This window comes from Chanodichthys erythropterus, chromosome 17 (genome assembly GCF_024489055.1).
Source record: "Chanodichthys erythropterus isolate Z2021 chromosome 17, ASM2448905v1, whole genome shotgun sequence".
NCBI classification, from domain to species: Eukaryota; Metazoa; Chordata; class Actinopteri; order Cypriniformes; family Xenocyprididae; genus Chanodichthys; species Chanodichthys erythropterus.
Window position 1 is genome coordinate 1,308,753 of NC_090237.1, and position 20,516 is coordinate 1,329,268.

The 20,516-nt window shown below is 37.4% G+C and overlaps 1 pseudogene; it reads right to left on the reverse strand.

The window, feature by feature from the left end:
* LOC137005424 (NACHT, LRR and PYD domains-containing protein 12-like) overlaps positions 1 to 20,516 on the reverse strand; it is a 109,047-nt pseudogene that overhangs the window by 73,478 nt on the left and 15,053 nt on the right.

Consider the following 20,516-nt stretch of genomic DNA (forward strand, 5'->3'; position numbering starts at 1 on the left):
CGGCCCATGCCAGCTCTCACTAAATATCAGGGGGAAACTGTAGGATTTTTATAGCTGACAAAGTTAAATTCATATGAATTTTGCAAACAATAGCTTACACACAGCAAAAAGTACCTTGATTTCAAATGGTAAATTGAATTAAAATAACAAGTAAATTGTAATGACATAAGAACAAATTAACAATAGAAAATAAATACATTAGAATAAAGACACAAATGAAATGGACTGCTTTATTTTTTCAGTAGGTCTAACAGTAGTATTCAGGTATGAAACTGAATAAAGAAACAGATTAATCAAATTTAAAATAACATTGGATATCACTGTAAAATCATTGTAAAAATTAAATACAGAATAATCAATTAAAGTTACACAAGATAATGAGTCATTTTCTCTTTGTCTTTTAAAGAGCGGCATGTTTATTAGGCTGTTGTCCCTTTAAGACCTGACCCACACAAATCCAAAATACTGTTACACATTCTTCCTGAACTGTTTATGACTGTTTACATTAATTTTGACATTATTTCTGAGTGTATTTGACAGTTAGTAAACCACCAAAGAGAGCTCATTTTGGCACTAGAATTATTATGTGCACGCTTCAGATGGGAGCATGAAATCTGCAGGAATGAGTAGAATTTGTACAGTGCCACGCTGAAATTCAGACCGGGACACACCAAAAGTACTTAACCGGAGTGAATGAGACTGAATGAGAGGAGGAGGGTGTGTGTACTTGCTGTGAGAGATTAGAGTAAGAAAGCGCAGCACAAAGGTAGTCTGGGTAAACCCAGCCTGATCTGCCGGCGATTTGATTTCGCTCGGCAACTCAGTCTGGAAACCCGTACATTCAATTCTGCTGCATCTCTTACATTTTTGCGGGAACCAATCACAGACTGGCTTAGCCACCTGGCTCGCTATTGGTGGGTATAACACGATGACGATAGAGAAGCGACGGCAAGCAGTTTTCAAACTCAATCTGATCTACCTGTCACTCCAATATAACAATGCACAATCACAGTGACGCTGATTGTGTTAAGCATTTACCTTATCTGAGAGAAATGTAGTAGAGCGTTGATTCGACAGTCTCTTCATAGGAGGATTACAAACGGCGAAAGCCAATTGATGACACACGACGATTCTCTGCTGTTATTTTGGTGGTTTGCTTCACGATGTGAGTACAGGACTCTTTTACTTCAATGCCCCTTGTTGGTAGACAATATTTTTATTATTTGCTCTATATGTTTCGTCTCCCTGCTTCTTGAATCTCGCGCCACCTGAGCTGACTGGAATTCTTTTTGGTTGTCATGACAATGACGTAGTTTAGTGCGGCTCCGCGTTCATTTACACTGAACCAGAACAGTATCAGAGTCGCCTTTTAACCTCTCGATGATGCTGAATGACTTCTTTAGTTTAGCAAACAAATCGCTCGACTGGGTGTAAATACCACTCACTTTCATGTTTTTGGCACAACCTGCAAAAATCACTCGATGCCATTGCTGCTTCTGCAAACGCTGATCAATGCTACAAACCAATACAAACTAAACCTGCATCTCAATCAGCTCCCTAGTTCCCTAGGTCGTGAATCAGTATATCATGAAAGTGAATGTGGCTGATTCCCTGATCAGTGCCCTGACTACTGAACTAGGGAGCTGATTGAGACACACTGGAGTTTTCGCATCGCTCTGCAAAGTACGTCACCCGGATCGTTGATCTGATTGGTTGAAGGACTATCCAATTGCGTGAATAATGCTCGTTGATCACGCCTCTTGTGCAGCAGAAAATCCATACAGACTCTCCAGACCAATGTTCAATTTTAAATTGAGCTTGGTCTGGTGATAGCCAGACTAGCACAAAGGAGCATTGGAATCCTTTCAGATATTTCAGTATCAATACAAATATTGAAATATCAATATTCTTGACAACACTAGTCCTGACTGTGCTGGGATTGAGTGTGTTTAAAGTAGAGATTGTTTAATGTTGATCGTATCTCCTTACTGAGGAGCAGCTCATGTGTTCAATCTAGGGTTGTCACGATACCATAAAAATTTCTTACAATACTATACCAGCTGAAGTATCACGATACCAAGCAGTATCGCGATACCATGCAGTATACAAAATAAACCAAACTTTCATAAACACATGAAAACTGACCAGATTTTTTTCTGAATACTTCATTAATGAGAATGAATAACAGGCTTTTATTACCAATCAAATGAATCATTGTAAACAAAATTCATCTTAGCACTGCACAGAAGCTGCATGAAGTGACATTACAATATAGCATTTATGCATTTGCACTTCAATTACAATTGCATAAATAATGTTATGAGATTAATGTTTCAAATATAAAAATCTGCAGGCATGCCTGTTCAATTGAAGTGTACCTGTCGCACATACAACATTCCTTACGGTACTGACGATACTACCGTTTAAAAAATACAATGGCATCGCCAGTATTTTGAAGCTTTAGTATTGTGATACTACCATAGTACCGGTACACTGTGCAACCCTAGTTAAATGATTTACAGATCAATCACCTCAACTCTAAAGACACTTGAACATAGAAAAACATTATTCCTTACACTTCATTTAGGCCTGGGACACAGTAGACGATTTTCAAATCTTAATTTCAAAACTGTGGGAGATCACAGACATAATGACAGTTTCAACCGATTTTTAACATTGTTATCCTCTGAACGTACACACTAGATGATTGAGTAGGACCGTGAGACCACACACCTGTTGATTGTAGGAACGATTTCACAGTGAGACGAGATCTCACGGAGACTAACGAGATCAAACGTGACTTGAGAAGATGGCACCTTAGTGACATCACTAATCCTGAAATTTACATAAACCCAGCCCCCGTGCACATGCAATAAAGTTACTGCAATACAGTATGTAACAAAAAAGCAGTATGATGTCCAAATATTCTTGTTCAAGAAATTACAGTGGCTGTAGCATTCCTGTCATAAAGAAATTGCCAAATATTAAAGATTAAGTTAAAATTTGATTTAAATGTCATTTGACCAATATTAAATAGGGATTTTATCTGATGAAAAGTAGGACAACAACAATGCAGGCCCTCTCTGCAGGCATTTGTTATAATACATAATATGGTTGTTTATACAATGTACATTATATTATGCATTTTAAAAGTGTTGTTCTATAAAACTGTATGATTACTTGCTTTTGATACTTTATTTGAATCATACATTATTGCACCATTGTTATTATATATGCAGGGTGTTGAAACCAGCCTCTCACCAGCCTACCTACACAATTGTTTAACTTACCAACTATTCAGAACTTCTACCAGTCAAAAATAAAAAATAAATAAACCAGATTAACTACATCACAGATAACACACACACATATACATACATATATATATATATATATATATATATATATATATATATACTTACGTGTGTGTATATATATTACGGCTGGGTGGTATATCGAGTTTGTATGATAAACCGATATATTTTAATATACGACATGGAATGAGGCGATACTGTTTATATCAATATACACTTAGTTTTATACAAGCGCATCTGAAAAACATTGGTGGATACAGCGTGCTGCTGTGGGGGAAATGCACAATATAGTTTGGCTTAAACATGAGACATGCTTAATATTAAAGGCATTAAAAATAACTTGTAATATTAAGATATAGTTAACACGTAGGCCTATCGTTTAAAGCGGCTTGCCCCGTCAGATGCTCTGACAGATTCATGTGCTGACAGATAATTGCGCTGTTTAATGCTTTTGTGATGTGGTGTTTTCCTAAGCGCATAACTTATATTTCACAGGTATATTCTCCATCTGTAAATATTAGAAAGTCATACATTTCCATTTTGCTGTCAGGATTGGACGAGCCTTCTGCTAGCGATTCCCCTATTACATAAATTAAATTATAAAATTCATGTGAGAATCACGTATATCTTACCACAGTTTCTCCAGTTTACAGTGAGGATTCTCCAGTACAGCAGAGAAGAATTTCACTCCTGAGTCTCCTAGATTATTACATGACAGATACAGTAGTCTCAGGTGTGAGGGGTTTGATCTCAGAGCTGAAGCCAGAGCAGCCCAACCTTCATCTGTGACAGCACACTTATCCATCCTGTAGAGAACAATGACACACTCTTCACTCTTTCAGATCAACAGAGACTTCATTATCAAAGAGAAACCAATAACAAACTCAAAATCACCATGTTAGATGATCTTGGTCTGTGTCATAGATCACAAAACATTATCATAACACACCTGTAGTCAAATTCAACAGGAATATTTATTAAGTAATTGTATGTTCATAATTTGTGCAATATCTCTTTTTAAACAATTATGTCAGTGAGTTTTAATGTTATTCTAAGAGATTATGTGAGAAAGACTATATAAAAACTGACATAATTTAAAACTGTATATCACATCTAGAAATCTAGAAAAATTGTTACAGAAGAGGTTAATGTTACGAACCTTAGAGTCTCTTTCAGCTCAAGTCTACCTCACAATCATCTTAAGTGTGTGTGGACAGCTGTGAGAAGAAGGGAGGGAGTGGGTGGGGCAGGACAGGACAGGGAAGAAAGAGGGGGCGAGCAACTGTCATCTGTCAGCGGCCCATGCCAACTGTCACTAAATATCAGGGGGAAACTATAGGATTTTTCTATAGCTGACGAAGTTAAATTCCTACGAAATACATTAAATACCATCTGTTTTCCCTTTAAAAGTCTAGACATAAATGTTAATATACATACATTATAAACGCATATATTTGATAATACATTTGTCATACACATGTCATAAAACACAAGCCTACATACCTTCAAAAGTCTCTTTCCTAACGAGGAAAAAGACTTTTGCTCGCATTTCACATTGCTTCCAGCTGCACTTAACAGGTACTTGAGGTCAGCTTGTTATAAATAATAGGGATATTATTTTTTAAATGATAAATAAGCAATTATACAATCATGGCTGTGCTGAGATTTGTTGTGTTTAACCCTCTGGAGTCTGAGGCTGATTTGGGGCCTGGAGAAGTTTTGACATGCCCTGACATTTGTGCTTTTTTCAGTTGTTCATAAACATATTAATGGAAAAAGTGTCATTACACTATATTCAGCACAAACTAGGCTACAATAATATGTGAGGAACATGTGTGTACATGTTTGTGTTTTTGAAGGAATAACGTTTATGCGTGGTTACTGAAAAAACAAAAAACTTAAGTCACTGATATAAGGCCAATAAAAGTATATTAAATCTGTGTTCACAAGACTTTTGGGTATTGAAGGTTGTAGACTAGAGTTTTTGCTTCAAAATTATGTAAAAATTATGCTGACTACTCTTTCATTTATAACAATATACTGATTTAGTTTTTGTAAGACACTTTTTGCCAAGAAACACAGTATGCGAGGAGGCGTGAATCTCCATGAATAATGGCTCATTCTCACCTGTGAAGACAAAAGAATTGAATAGTAATGACCTGAAAAGACTTGCATATTAATGAGGCATTTCAGTCAGGTAGGCTGTGAAAAAAACTTCTGTGATGTCTCAAGCTCATCATGGTATATGAAACATACAGAAAAATTTTATTACAATATAAAATAATGGTTTTATATTATACTTTAAAATATAATGTATTTCTGTGATGCAAAGAGTCTGAATATAGGCTTTTAGTTTAAAAGCATGCACATTTGGAGAAATATAGGATTCTCATATGTTTATGTCAATTTTCTATACAGAGGAGTTATTTTTTATTTAATATTCATTGTTATCTCTATGAGCGCTGGTGTTTGCAATTCATACTGCAGCCGGAGGGCGCTCTGTGCATTTTAGTCCACAAATTCACCTAAGAAGAAGACGATATTCCATGAATGGTGTTTACCAATTCATACTACAGCCGGAGGGCGCTAAAGAAACAAAAACTCACTTAAAACTTATCAATAGAAGAAAACAAACAGGACTTTACTGCATGTCTTCCAGAGATCGCTAACCATGGCTTTTTCATCCAGATAAACAATTTTCAAGGCAATAAATACACGATTGAGATGATGAATGCATGTGTTGTCTCTGAATTTGCCTGTGAATAGCGGTGGCTCCGTGGGCGTGGCCGCATTAGTGGGTAATGAGCTGAATCACGGACTTCTGACATGGCTCTCTTTTCATACAGATTACATAAACACAGAAGGTTTGTTTTCGATTTGACTTGCACGATTTAAAACCTGACATTTCAACGTTTTGTTAGACATAAGTATGAATTTTTTGTGATTAGTATTCACTAAGTTACAGTTCATTTTCTGAGAACTATCAGATTGGACTTCGTTCAGAGGGAGACGAGAGATCACGCATCATGTTAGTTTTCTTTATTTTACAAAAAGCACAACATTTTGTTTTTACTCTGAGTGTATACAAATAAAAGGAGATATTCTATAGTTTCAATTGATGTATTACTTATGTCTCTATGACAACAAATGACAGAGTATTTTAAGTCTGTTTTGCTGCAATGTGAAAAAAAACCTGCAAAACGCGCCGGCGCGTTTTTAGACCTCAGAGTGTTAAAGTAATGAGTGTTAAATGTTGATGTCAAAGCGTGTCTTTCAGTGTGACTATCAGTTCAGTAGTATCACCTTAATGAGGAGCAACTCATGTGTTCAATCATTTGCAGGTTAATCACATGAACTCACAGCAGCAGGAGAAAATAAGTACACTTCAAACAAAAACATTAATTCTCTTACATCATATGAACAGACCTGACATTAACCCTTATAGGGTCTTTGGGGTCTGCACAGACCCCAAACGACGTTTGCTCAAATAAAAAAAATATTCTCTTTGTCCAAATGACATGAAACTTTGTACCGTTGTTAACACTTTCTAGATCTACAAAGAAAAAAAAAATCGGAGTGATATCTTGTTTTTATGTTAGTGTAAAGAAAAGGGTCACACTCAGGGTCTTCGGGGTCTCCACAGACCCCAGGCAATAAAATGTAATTTTGTTATAAAATAACTGCTTTTTAAAAAAGAAATGTAATTTTACTCTGTTTATTAATGTTTTTACTTCATATTTGTGCAGTTTTTGGAGGATTTCTCGTATCTTTTAAATTTATATAAATAAATAAATTAATTAATATTTTTACAAAAACAGCTTTTTATGTAAAATTCACTTTATAAAAGACCCACATTTCTAACTTTCATTCATGGGGATAACATGGATAATTTGACATGGTTTAGTGTGAGATTTTTGCCCATCTTTTGGAAAATGCCGTTTTAAAAGTAAAAAAAAATCACTTTTACCAGTAGACGGCTGCAGAGCTCCACTATTTGCTATGTGCTATCTGACTGACTGAAAGACATCTTTTCATAAGTTTTTTTGTTGGATTCATATCTAAATGTTATGAAATCACAATTATAACAATAAAAAATACTTTTTGTCAAAGTTTAGCATTTTTTGTACTGAAAAAATTAATTTTTCCAAAATGTTGATTTTGAGGATGAATTTTGTCCATTTTCACAGTGGAGTCTCATCATAATGTAACAATATTGAAAAACTATTTTTTTTCATTACAAAAAATACTAAACTTTGACAAAAAGTACCCTTTATTGTTATAATTGTGATTTCATAATATTTAGATATGAATCCAACTGAAAAAAACTTATGAAAAGATGTCTTTCAGTCATTCAAATAGCACATAGCATATAGTGGAGCTCTGCAGCCATCTACTGGTAAAAATGATAGTTTTTTTACTTTTAAAACTGCATTTTCCAAAAGATGGGCAAAAATCTTACACTAAACCATGTCAAATTATCCATGTTATCCCCATGAATGAAATTTAGAAATGTGGGTCTTTTATAAAGTGAATTTTACATAAAAAGCTGTTTTTGTATAAAAACCTATTTTAAAAAAATATTTTTTAATTTATTTATATAAATTTAAAAAATATGATAAATCCTCCAAAAACTGTACAAACATGGAGTAAAAACATTAATAAACAGAGTAAAATTAAATGTTTTTTTAAAAAACAAGTATTTTGTTACAAAATTGCATTTTGTTGCCTGGGGTCTGTGGAGACCCCGAAGACCCTGAGTGTACTTCCCAAACGAAGACCGCACAAGGGTTAAATTGATGAATGGTAATTAGATCATGCTTTTTACTTTATGAATTATTGAAATTGCAATATTCACAGTAACACAGTTTCATGTAATAGACACATATGATCTTACCACAGTGTCTCCAGTTTACAGTGAGGATTCTCCAGTACAGCAGAGAATAGCTTCACTCCTGAGTCTCCTAGATTATTCCCAGACAGATCCAGTTCTCTCAGGTGTGAGGGGTTTGATCTCAGAGCTGAAGCCAGAGCAGCACAACCTTCATCTGTGACACCACAATCCTCCAACCTGTAGAGAACAATGACACTCTTCACTCTCTCTGTAGCCCATGTAAATTTTAAAGATTTCTAATAAAAGAAACTCTGCATGATATAATGTAACTGATATTCATCTAATCATGTTCACACAAACAGTGTTATAGATGGAAAAAAAGATGAATTTGATCAATATAAATGTGAATTAAATGAGATTCCTCTTCAGTTGTCAGAAATGAATATTCTTCATTTTGCTCATCTTTCTGCACATCTTTTTCCATCATCATGTTCATTGTTATGGTTTATTTGTATACTATTTTTTGCTCCATTGGTTTAGATTTGTTGTGTGTAAATCAGTCTTCAACAAAGGTGCCGTGTGATGCAGTGGCAAGGTAATGCAGCCGTGGGCGGGGCCTGAGCAGTGTGACACCATGTCTAATGAAACTGCTAAAATAACCAATGGAAAAAATATGAGCAAAAAACATAAGGTAAATAATCATAGGCTGAGCGTCAAAAGTTTTTAATTACAGCATGTTTTGCAGCGTTGAGCAATGTAGCCAATCACAGTCTGCTGATTTCTTAAACACAATGGCCAATCAGAGGTGTTTAAGCTAGAATCCACTCACCGCTCAAAGTCAGATTTTTTGTCCAGTGCTGAGTTCTGCATGGTCGTAAATCCTCTCATAACAAAGAACAAAATTACACTGAACAAAATTATAAACGCAACACTTGTTTTTGCCCCCATTTTTCATGAGCTAAACTCAAAGATCTAAGACTATTTCTATGTACACAAAAGGCATATTTCTCTCAAATATTGTTCACAAATCTGTCTAAATCTGTGTTAGTGAGCACTTCTCCTTTGCCAAGATAATCCATCCACCACACAGGTGTGGCATATCAAGATGCTGATTAGACAGCATGATTATTGCACAGGTGTGCCTTAGGCTGGCCACAGTAAAAGGCCATATATTTTAATACAATAAACAACAACAATATTTGAGAGAAATAGGCCTTTTGTGTACATAGAAAAAGTCTTAGGTCTTTGAGTTCAGCTCATGAAAAATGGGGGCAAAAACAAAAGTGTTGCGTTTATAATTCTGTTCAGTGTAAGATTGGTGACAGCTTTTTAATTATTATAAAGGGAACGCTCTAGACTTTCTAGACTATATACAATCCATTCAGAATTTGAATAAATCTTTTGTTTTTCATGCTTAACCAGGAGTGGTTAAATTCATGTATTTGAGCAATATATATTGCCATTTATGTGTGATTTTTTTTCTTTTCCCACAAATAAATTATTTGGTGTGCCATTTGATTGGGTGGAGCAGCCATCAATCTGAGTGGGTCAGTGCCACCCTGACCTTATGTAGCCTCACCACTGATGTGATGTGATATCCAATATCAGATATCAAACACATTAACTGTGATCATCTAAAATCATTATATGTTCATTACAATCTCAATCACTCTGATTTGATCTCACTAATGTATTAACATTTATATCAAATTAAAATTAATATATAAAAAAGTCTAAATATAAATGTTTATCATACATGCATTATAAATGCGCATTTGAAAATAATACAAATGTCACAAAAATGGTTATGTTTAAAAGCTTAAGAGTGACACATATTTTTGATTAAATCATTAATTTATAATGTTTAAGCTAGAAATGTGATAATGTTTTAACAGTGATGATTGTTCTCAGTGTTACTTACACAGCTGATCTAGTTGCTGTAACCACAGGCAGCAGCTTCTGAAGAACTTCATCTGCTGTGTTTTCTGTGCCACTATTTGAAAATAAAAAGGTAATTATTTTCTTTTTCTTGTCAATGTAGCTGTGGCAGGTCTTCATTAGTCTTCATTTACACTACAACACTTAGTGCACAGATCAATTTTGACATCAGATTTTTTTGTCCCGTCCGTTGCTATGGTTATCACTATGTCAGTCATCCTCCAGTTCCAGGAGTCTCCTACATATTGATATTGGGAGCTTCTCAAACAGAAGGCTGCATCCTAGTGAGGTTGTGTCTTTCCTAGTCCAATTCTTCTGAGGCTTGTAGACTCGAGTCCTCCTCAGCATTAAACACTAGAATGAGACGCTCTAGTAAGTGCTCATGGCAACATCACACGTTCCTGCCACCACGATCACTGCACGTAAATACTATTGAAACTTAATTTTGGAAATATACTTTGTATTAAAAATCTTTATATTAACTTGCTTTTTTATTAATGCAATGCAGTGAATGACAGCCGTCTGTGTCTCCCAGTGGCTTACATTATTGGCAGTTTAGTGTTCAGTGATTAATTTACACTAAAACAAAAAATAGCAAGTATGCTTTCATCTCTGAAAACACAATTTTTGTCTTACATTTCATAATGAACCCATACACTGTTTTGATCATAGACATCAGTGTTTATATGCGAAATGTAAACTTTTATCCCAGTTCTTCTGTGATAATTTGAATATTTGTTATGAAGAAAGAAATAATGATACTGTGTGGTTGAAATGGCTGTTTTTGGAGCCGTTTCATACCTGTAACATTATATGATAACTGCTCTTTCCGGCTCAGCAGCAGCACCAACACAGATTTGAATGTTTCGGTATGATATTTGTCAAAGGTTTAATAGAAAGGCGAATTGTTATCATTTAGTAAAGAGATTGTGTGGGTATTTGAATCTAGATCATGATCTTTTTAGGATTAATCCTGCAGCTCTACATATAATTATATTAACATATTTCACACTATTTACAGTCTTCACAGAATAATATAGGTTTCATAGACAATTGGAACGCAGCCCTGATGTTTCAACTAATCTATCCCCTGCAAAGGCCCATTTCCCTTTCCTTTCTATGTATAGATAAAATGTTATCAAAATTATTCCAGTTCGCATAGATACACAGACACAACAAAATTTTCTGTATTATGCGTACCAGTAAAGTAATTTGGCAAATATCACTTAAAAAAAAAAAAAAAGATCAAGCTTTTGCGCAAATACACAAACGCAAATATAGACTATAGACTATAGGCAAGAATGCATTAAAGCTATTCGGTTTTCAGTAGGAAAGGTGTCATCTAAGCAGCCCCTAAAGTAATCATTAACAGTTTTTACAACGGAAGTGATTCAATCAAGAACCAACTTAAGCTCGATTAGAATTTTCCTATTGTCACTGTGAAGCCGCTTTGAGACAATATGTATTGTGAAAAGTGCTATATGAATGAAGATGACTTGACTCCTTCCATTTTGCAATCAAAAGGTAGGTAGTACCAAGGTAGTACCAAGATGGCAGCATGCACAGACACTGCTGCTCAGTGCTCTCACTTTCAGTGCTTTGTTTTATTAGTGGTTTATGTGTTTATAATTCCCAATATATTCTGTTGGGCAAACAACGTCTATGACCGGCACAATCTCCTAAACGAGGCTACGTAAGCAGCCATACAAACCACCACTTCCCAGCCTTTTCCTCACCAACGCAAGATCCATCACAAATAAAATGGATGAATTGAGACTACTGGCTGCAACGAACTTTGCCGGCAGGGACAGTTGCATTTTACTTGTAACTAAAACCTGGTTACATTCATCCATTCCGGACTCTTCTATCGAGCTAACAGGCTACACGGTACAACGTCATGATAGGACCAGTGATTTCGGTAAGAGCAAGGGAGAGGGACTATGTGTGTATGTTCATAACAACTGGTGCACTAACATAGTGACTGTAGCCAGTCACTGCTCCCCGGACCTGGAGTGTGTGACTGTTAAATGCAGGCCCTGTGGTCATGAAAACTGCCGTGTACATTCCACCGGATGCTAACACTAACTCGGCTCTCGGACACTTGTACTGCAACATTAGCTTACAGCAGAGCATGTTTCCTGACGCCATACACATAATTGCGGGGGATTTCAACCATGCAGATTTTATAGCAGTGCTCCCTAAATTTCACCAGCATGTAAAGTGTGCTACCAGAAGAGCTAACATACTGGACACCAGGACCTCAAAGTGTTTACATAAAGAACTGCACAGACATTGTAACAGTGGACAAACACATCCGGGTCTATCCCAATCGGAAACCCTGGATGACCAGGGAGGTCCAGCAGCTGCTAAAGGAGAGAAACAATGCCTTCAGGTCTTGCGACAGGGCTCTCTACAGCAAAGCCAGAGCCAATCTGAAGAGAGGCATCAGAAGAGCCAAGGCTGAATATAGGAAGTGGATTGATGACCATCTGGATAGTAACAACAGCAGGCAGGTGTGGCAGGCAGTTCAGCATCTCACCAACTTCAGGTACGGCCATGGAACTGCTGAGGGTGACGCCTCGCTGGCAGAGGAGCTGAACCTCTTCTTTGCCCACTTTGTGGTGGAATTACACAATACAGCCATACAGCACCCAACTGCCCACAGCAACTGCAAATTCACCCTCTCTGTGGAGGAGCATGAGGTGAGGCACACATTGAGAGCCATCAATCCCAGGAAAGCTGCGGGCCCTGATGGCATCCCCGGACATGTTCTGAAATACTGTGCAGACCAGTTGGCTGGGATCTTTACTACAATCTTTAACAAATCCCTATCCCTGTCTGTTGTACCACCCTGCTTGAAATTCTCCGCTATAGTCCCTCCGCCCAAAAGATCATCCATTACCAGCTTCAATGATTACTGGCCAGTAGCACTTACCCCTGTGGTAATGAAGTGCTTCGAAAAACTGGTACGGAGACATATTCTATCATTTCTGCCCCCCAACTTTGATCCACATCAGTATGCCTACAGGGCAAATAGGTGCACGGAGGACGCAGTAGCTGTAGCTCGTCACACTGTGTTGACCCACCTGGAGCAGCGGGGGAACTACACTCTACTCCTCTTTGTGGACTACAGCTCTGCATTTGCAATCCTCCCCCACAGATTGGTGTGTAAATTGTTGGACCTGGGTCTGCCTAACTCCATATGTCTTTGGATTAAGGACTTTCTGACAGGATGCACACAGAGGGTCAGAGCACACATCTCAACAGCTCTTAATCTCGTCTTAGTCTCAGCACCGGCTCCCCTCAGGGCTGTGTATTTAGCCCCCTGCTCTATACCCTCTATAGATATGACTGCACACCTTTCCACTCCAGCAACACCTTCATCAAATTTGCTGACGACACTACAGTAGTAGTGGAAAAAGTAGTTCCTTAGGAAGAACAACATCACTCAGAGTCTGCTGGCTTCCTTCTACCATTCCACCATAGAGATCATTCTCACTTACTGCCTCTGTGTGTGGTTCTCCAGCTGCACTGTGGTGTGCAAAAAACAGCTTCAGAGGGTCATCAGGACTGCTGAGAAAATCATTGGGTGCCGTCTCCCAACCTTGGAGGACCTACACAGTTCTCGCTGCCTCAAGAGAGCTTACAGCATCATAAAGGACACATCTCTAAATGCCACCTAACATAATGTTACATTACATATGCAAGAAGGCTTTTTTGCAATCAAATGTTCTAGTTTTTCTCATGCTATAGGATTCTCTTCCCCTTGCAATAAGGGCTTTGTGCAATTTCTGATGTGCAATATACTCTTTATTCAAAATATAAAGAGTACATATTTTTTCATTATTTATTATATATTTCTTTCTTACGTGTATTATTTGTATGTGTGTGCACTTGAATGAGACTAAATTTCGTTGTACAGCTGTACAGTGACAATAAAAGTTTTCTATTCTATTCTATTCTACTCTAACTTATCAGTGTTCAAAACATGCTGGGAAATCACTGAACTTCACGACATGGCATTACACGAGTCATTATTGATAGGCTGTCTGTCATCTGCAAAAAACAATCACGTTTTAGAGAAGAAGAAAAAAAATCATCCAATGATTTTCAAAGCTGTTAACGACTTTTTTACTCAAGGAGCTTGATAGAAATGTAGTGGAGTGAAAAGTACAATATTTGTCTTCAAATGTAGTGAAGTTAAAGTCACAAGTTTCCAGAAAAAAAATATACTTAAGTACAGACACTCAAAAAGTGTACTTAAATACAGTACTCAAGTAAATGTACTTTGTTAATGTCTACATCTGCCATTTGAGAAGCACCCGCAAATTATGTACAACATCCCAGAAATCTGTCTGTGCCCTGTAATTGAAAAATCTCTGATTTCTTTGTTTCTCTTTGTTCATAATGTTTTTGACTGCAATGACTGTACTCAGTGTTACTTACTAATCATATTCTTCTCCAATTAAGTTGTTCAGGTTAAACTCCTTCATTGTCTCCTCTGAGGTCAACAACACAAAAACTAAAGCTGACCACTGAGATGAGGAGAGTTTCACATGACGTAATCCTCCATACGTACGGCGTTCAGCTTTTTTCACTAGTGAAAGATCACCCAGTTCATTCAGACAGTGAAAGAGATTGATGTATTTATCTGGAGAGGGATTCTCACTGATCTTTTCTTTAATATAGTCAACTGTTTTCTTATTGTTGTGAGAGCCGTTTCCTGTCTGTGTCATTAGTTTTTGTAAGAGACTCTGATTAGACTCCACTGACAGACCCAGAAGGAAACGAAGGAAAAGGTCCAGATGCCCATTTTTACTGTCTAAAGCCTCATCCACAGCTCTCTGATGGAGATCAGATAGTGAAACTTTGTCTCCATTAGTTGGTTTGGTAATCTGGTCAAACACATTGATGTTCTTGTTTATAAAGGAGAGATGCACATATAGAGCTGCTAGATGTTCCTGAATGCTCAGATGAACAAAGCAGAAGACTTTCCCCTGATACAAGCCCAACTCCTCTCTGAAGATCTAAGTGCACAATCCTGAGTACACTGATGCTTCTGTCACATCAATGCCACACTCTCTCAGGTCTTCCTCATAGAAGATCAGGTTTCCTTTCACAAGCTGCTGATAAGCTAGTTTCCCCAGTTTGAGGATCACGTCTTCATCTTTCACGTTCATCTCATAGTCCGTCTCATAGTCCTTCTCAAGTTTGATGTTGGTCTGAATGATCAGGAAGTGTGTGTACATTTGAGTGAGAGTCTTGGGGAGCTTTCTTTTCCGTGATTTCCTCAACATCTTCTCTAGAACAGTGGCTGAGATCCAGCAGAACACTGGGATGTGACACATAATAAAGAGGCTCCTTGATGACTTCAGGTGTGAGATGATCCTGTAGGCCAGACGCTGATCACTGATTCTCTTCCAGAAGTATTCCTCCTTCTGTGGGTCACTGAAGCCTCGTACCTCTGTCACTCGATGGACACACTCAGAGGGGACGAGATCAGCTGCTGCTGGTCTGGAGGTGATCCAGATGAGAGCCGAAGGAAGCAGATTCCCCACAATGAGGTTCGTCAGCAGCACATCCATTGAGGCTGGTTCAGTCACATCACACAACCTCACATCGCTCTGAAAATCCAGAGACAGACGACACTCATCCAGACCATCAAAGATGAACAACACTTTATATTTGTCACTGGATATTTCCATTTCTTTTGTTTCAGGGAAAAAGACATGAAGAAGATCTGAAAGACTGAGTGTTTTGTCCTTCATCAAGTTGAGCTCTCTGAAAGGAAGTGGAAATATGAGCTGAACATCCTGATTCTCTTTCCCTTCAGCCCAGTCCAGGATGAACTTCTGCACAGAGACTGTTTTTCCAATGCCAGCGACTCCCTTTGTCAGCACAGTTCTGATGGGTTTGTCTTGTCCAGGTAAAGGTCTAAAGATGTCACTGCATTTGATCGGTGTGTCCTCTGTTTCTGCTCTCCTGGACTGTGTCTCAATCTGTCTCACCTCATGCTCATTACTGATCTCTCCACTTTCACTCTCTGTGATGTAGAGCTCTGTGTAGATCTCATTCAGGAGTGTTGGGTTTCCCTGCTTTGATATTCCCTCATACAAACACTCAAACTTCTTCATCAGATTTGATCTCAATGTGTTGAGGACAGCAGGTTTAGACTCATGGCTGTAAAATTAAAAAAAAAAAACACACATTATTACACAAGTTAATGTAAAGTAAACAGCCATAAATCACAAAAAAATATTATTTTTGTTTGTTTGCTGTATAATGGGACACAGAACATAATTAGGTTTCTGAAATGTTTCAATTATTAATCATGTGTTTGAGTGATGTATGATGTGCAGTGCAGCACCTAAATTAATTAAACAACAATAAATTTTAAGTTTTGTTTTCACATTGTCTGGATAGAAGATTTAACCTTAAATCAGAATGAGGAGTGTAAAAAATCTTGCAGGATTGGAACTCAGTCATTTTTCTTTTTGTTCAAATCCAGATCATTACACTGCTGTATATTAATAACAATTTCATAAAAATAAAATACTATAACCATTACTTATATAGAAATAATATACCTGAGATCAGGCTGTGTGTTTCCACTCTTTAACATTGGTGGGTTCATCATAGAGCAGTTACTCTTCATAGACACACAGCTGGACTCTGGTTTTGATCTCTTCTGCTGGACTGAACTGCTTTCAAAACTAAGTAAAATAAAAAGCATACAGACTTATACATGTTGTGCACATTTACTGGAATATTCTGTGTCAAACTTTAATTTCAATTATTTTGAGAAATGAACTTACTGGTTTGCAAATGTTAATCAAAATTCGAAAAATGTAACAAAGCAACTGAGAAAAAGGGTAATATTAGGAATTAGGGATTCAGAACAACTACATAATTACAGAATTAATTAAACTCAGGTGAACATCAACCACGATCACATGACACTTTTAAATGACATACTTTTTTCTTTATTTTCCCTGAAAAAATGGAAGTGAAATGTGACAATATGCCCCCTAGGTGAGGTACATTGTAACATGTGAAGGGCACGTTGTAACATGACCATATGACAGCTTAAATTGTTGTTTTATGTAATCAAAAAAATAGACAAAACTAAAATATTTTGTCAATATTTTTATATAAATCACTATATGTTTTAATAACTTTTTAATAAACATTTTAAAATAATGACATTTTTTAATCATTAAAAATGAACAATATTGAGATTGGCAAAGAACACTGCAAAACACAGCTATAGAGGGTGAGCACTTGACGTCACTATTGGCCGCTATGACTGCTGTAACACCCAGTGAGTGGCAAAAAGACTAAGCGGCAGCATTGGTTTTCAGTGTGAATACCGCGAAAAACACATAAAAATATAGCTGCAAGCAGCTATGATGGGCCCAAGCAGCGATGATGGGCCCAAGCCCGGTGGCACCGCCACTCCGGTGGCTTCAGAGCAACTGTGCATGGTGGGCAATGGCGGACAACACTTTTCTTCATGTGTTTTTGACCTCCCAATACATGAAATCCATGGCTCAATTTCAAATGCATGTGAAGTTATCATTTGCAGTTCAAAAGTTTTATAAGTTTATCAATGAATCTGTAAAAGGGTTAATAACCACTAATCAAGATTGTAATACACACACTGACACACACAGACACACACACACACACACACACACAGACTGAAGGAGTGAGAGGGGAGGGGAGAGGAGAGGAGGTGGTAGGGGGTAGGGGGATTGGACAGAGAGGGAGAGAGAGAGAGAGTCTACGTGTATGCGTTTGTGTGTAAAAAAATCCACATTCAAACCAAAATATCTGACTTCCTGTTGGTCAGAGCTAATGACTGTAAATTAGAAAGTTGTCCAGCCTAATGATGGCAATATGTGTGCCGTGTTTGGTGACTGTAGTTTAAACTAGCCCCCTACTTTGTCAAAGATGGCGCTATAGAGGCCCTCCTCCCCGCCTGTTTCTACGGTTTTGCCCACTAGTTGACATCTCTGACATTTGTATCGAGTTTCATGCTATTTGAAGCATTCTAAGCATCTCAAATGCATCCAAAATGAAAATTAAAGTTTGATGCATTATTATGCCAGAATTAGAGTATAGTTCCTAGCCATATCGGCCTAGAAAATCGCAACTTTTCATTTTCCGTCGGTCTTAGTACAAGATGTAACTACAGAGAGTCAAGTTTTAAATAGGAAAAATATTGAAACTCTTTGGTCATTTCTGAGTGAGATGCTATTGGTCTCATCAGATTCAATGAACTATGCTAAGCAATGCTAAAGGCGGTACCGCCAGACCCAGAGATCGGCTGAATGGATTAAAAAATGGTAAAACTCAACTGTTTAACTGTAGGGGAGTTGGAAAATGAGCCTATTTTCAAAAAAAGTGGAGTGTTCCTTCAAGCCATTTATAGAAACCAAATGGTTGAAAAGACAACACAATTTTATGCCACAAGAAGATAAAGAGTCTTTGATCTCCAGATCAAAAGAGACAGAGAGACAATGCAGGCCTGTTTCACTGAGTGACCTCCGAATGACACAGAAAAACCCACAGAGACAGAAATAAACTATATCAAATTGTTCAATTCTAAATGGACTTGAAACAATTCTAAATGGAATTACCAAACATGATTCAACAGCATAATTCTATATCATGTCTACAACTTATACATGTGACCAAGTATCGTTAGAAACACTCACAATTCACGTAATTGTATAACTTTTGAATGTTGATTGAAAGCATGTCCTGTCTGGTATGAACACAAATCTCTATTTTCAGTTTAGATCATGGCTTGAATGAAATCTGTGTAAATGTATCATATTCCGTTTAATAGAAATAAAATCTAAACAGTACTCTCTGTATTCTCTGCAGAGAGGGGGAACACTTAGAGAGAACGCTTAGTTTATAATTGGGGAGGAGAAAAAGCCACCTTTGAAACAAGACAAAACCTGGCCATACCTGATTGTTAAGTCTTCGTCGTCAGTTAGGAAACTGGGTGTGCTCTTTGATACCAATCTTTCATTTGAAGGCCATGTTTTTAGCATCTGTAAAACTGCATTCTTCCATCTTAAAAATATATCTAAACTACAACATATGCTCTCAATGAAAAATGCAAAACAGTTAGTTCATGACCTCAAGGCTAGATTACTGTAACGCTCTACTGGGTGGTTGTTCCTCCCGCTTGATAAATAAACTACAGCTCGTACAAAATGCAGCAGCTAGAGTTCTTACTAGAACTAGGAAGTATGACGATATTAGCCCAGTTCTGTCAACACTGCACTGGCTTACTGTTAAACATTGTATAGATTTTATAATCTTGCTAATTACTTACAAAGCACTAAATGGTTTAGCTCCTCAGAACTTGAGCAAGCTCTTAATGCATTATAGTCCTTCACGTTTATTGCGATCTCAGAATTTAGGCCAGCTGATAATATCTAGAATATCAAAATCAACCGCAGGCGGTAGATCCTTCTCCTGTTTGGCACCTAAACTCTGGAACAATCTTCTTAGCACTGTTCGAAAAGCAGACACACTCTGTCAGTTTAAATATAGACTAAAAACGCATCTCTTTAACCTGGCATACACATAACACATTATCAATTTATATTTTCAAATCCATTAAAGGATTATTAGGCTGCATAAATTAGGTCAGCCGGAACCGGGAACACTTCCTATAACACCAGCTGTACTCGTTACATCAGAAGAATTGCATCTACGCTAATATTAGTCTTTCTGTTTATCCCGAGGTTTACCGTAGTCAACCGGATCCAGGCCGTATCCAGGTGAGACCGAGGACTGGTGCCTTGACATGACCACAACGCAGCCCTGAAGTATCAACATAGATCGAGTCAACTAGATCATCCACTGTGAAGGCCTCATCGACATGACAGCCAGTGGCACAGCTCCTCAACAAACTGTCCATACCGGCCTGATGAATACGACCCTCAACTGGATTGAACTGAAATAAATACTTTGAATGTTGCGACCCTATCTGACTTTATGATAGCTACCTGAATCATAATAAAGCACTGTTTGCCAGTGAAGAACTGTGACAATGACTTTTGCCGCCTCAACTTTAAACTCCAGCCATGGCAAGAGACTTCATTCATTCATTCATTGGTTTTTACATGACATCATTCCGGACCTGAAAAGATCCTGCAACAAATCATCAACTCGGAAAAAAACCTTTTCTCCAAGCCAAATTACGCTAAAAAGGGGATCCACATTCAAAGACAAGCAACAAGCAAGTGCCTCCAGATCCTAAAGCTGAACTGTTGCATTAAATTACTGTGATTCATGGTTCGTTCAGGTCAGGTCTTATGAACTGCATATTTTGATAGAAATGCTCATCATTTCACTCTCTCTTAAAACTCTTTCTTTTTAATTTCCTATCTGTTTGCTCCACGTATGAT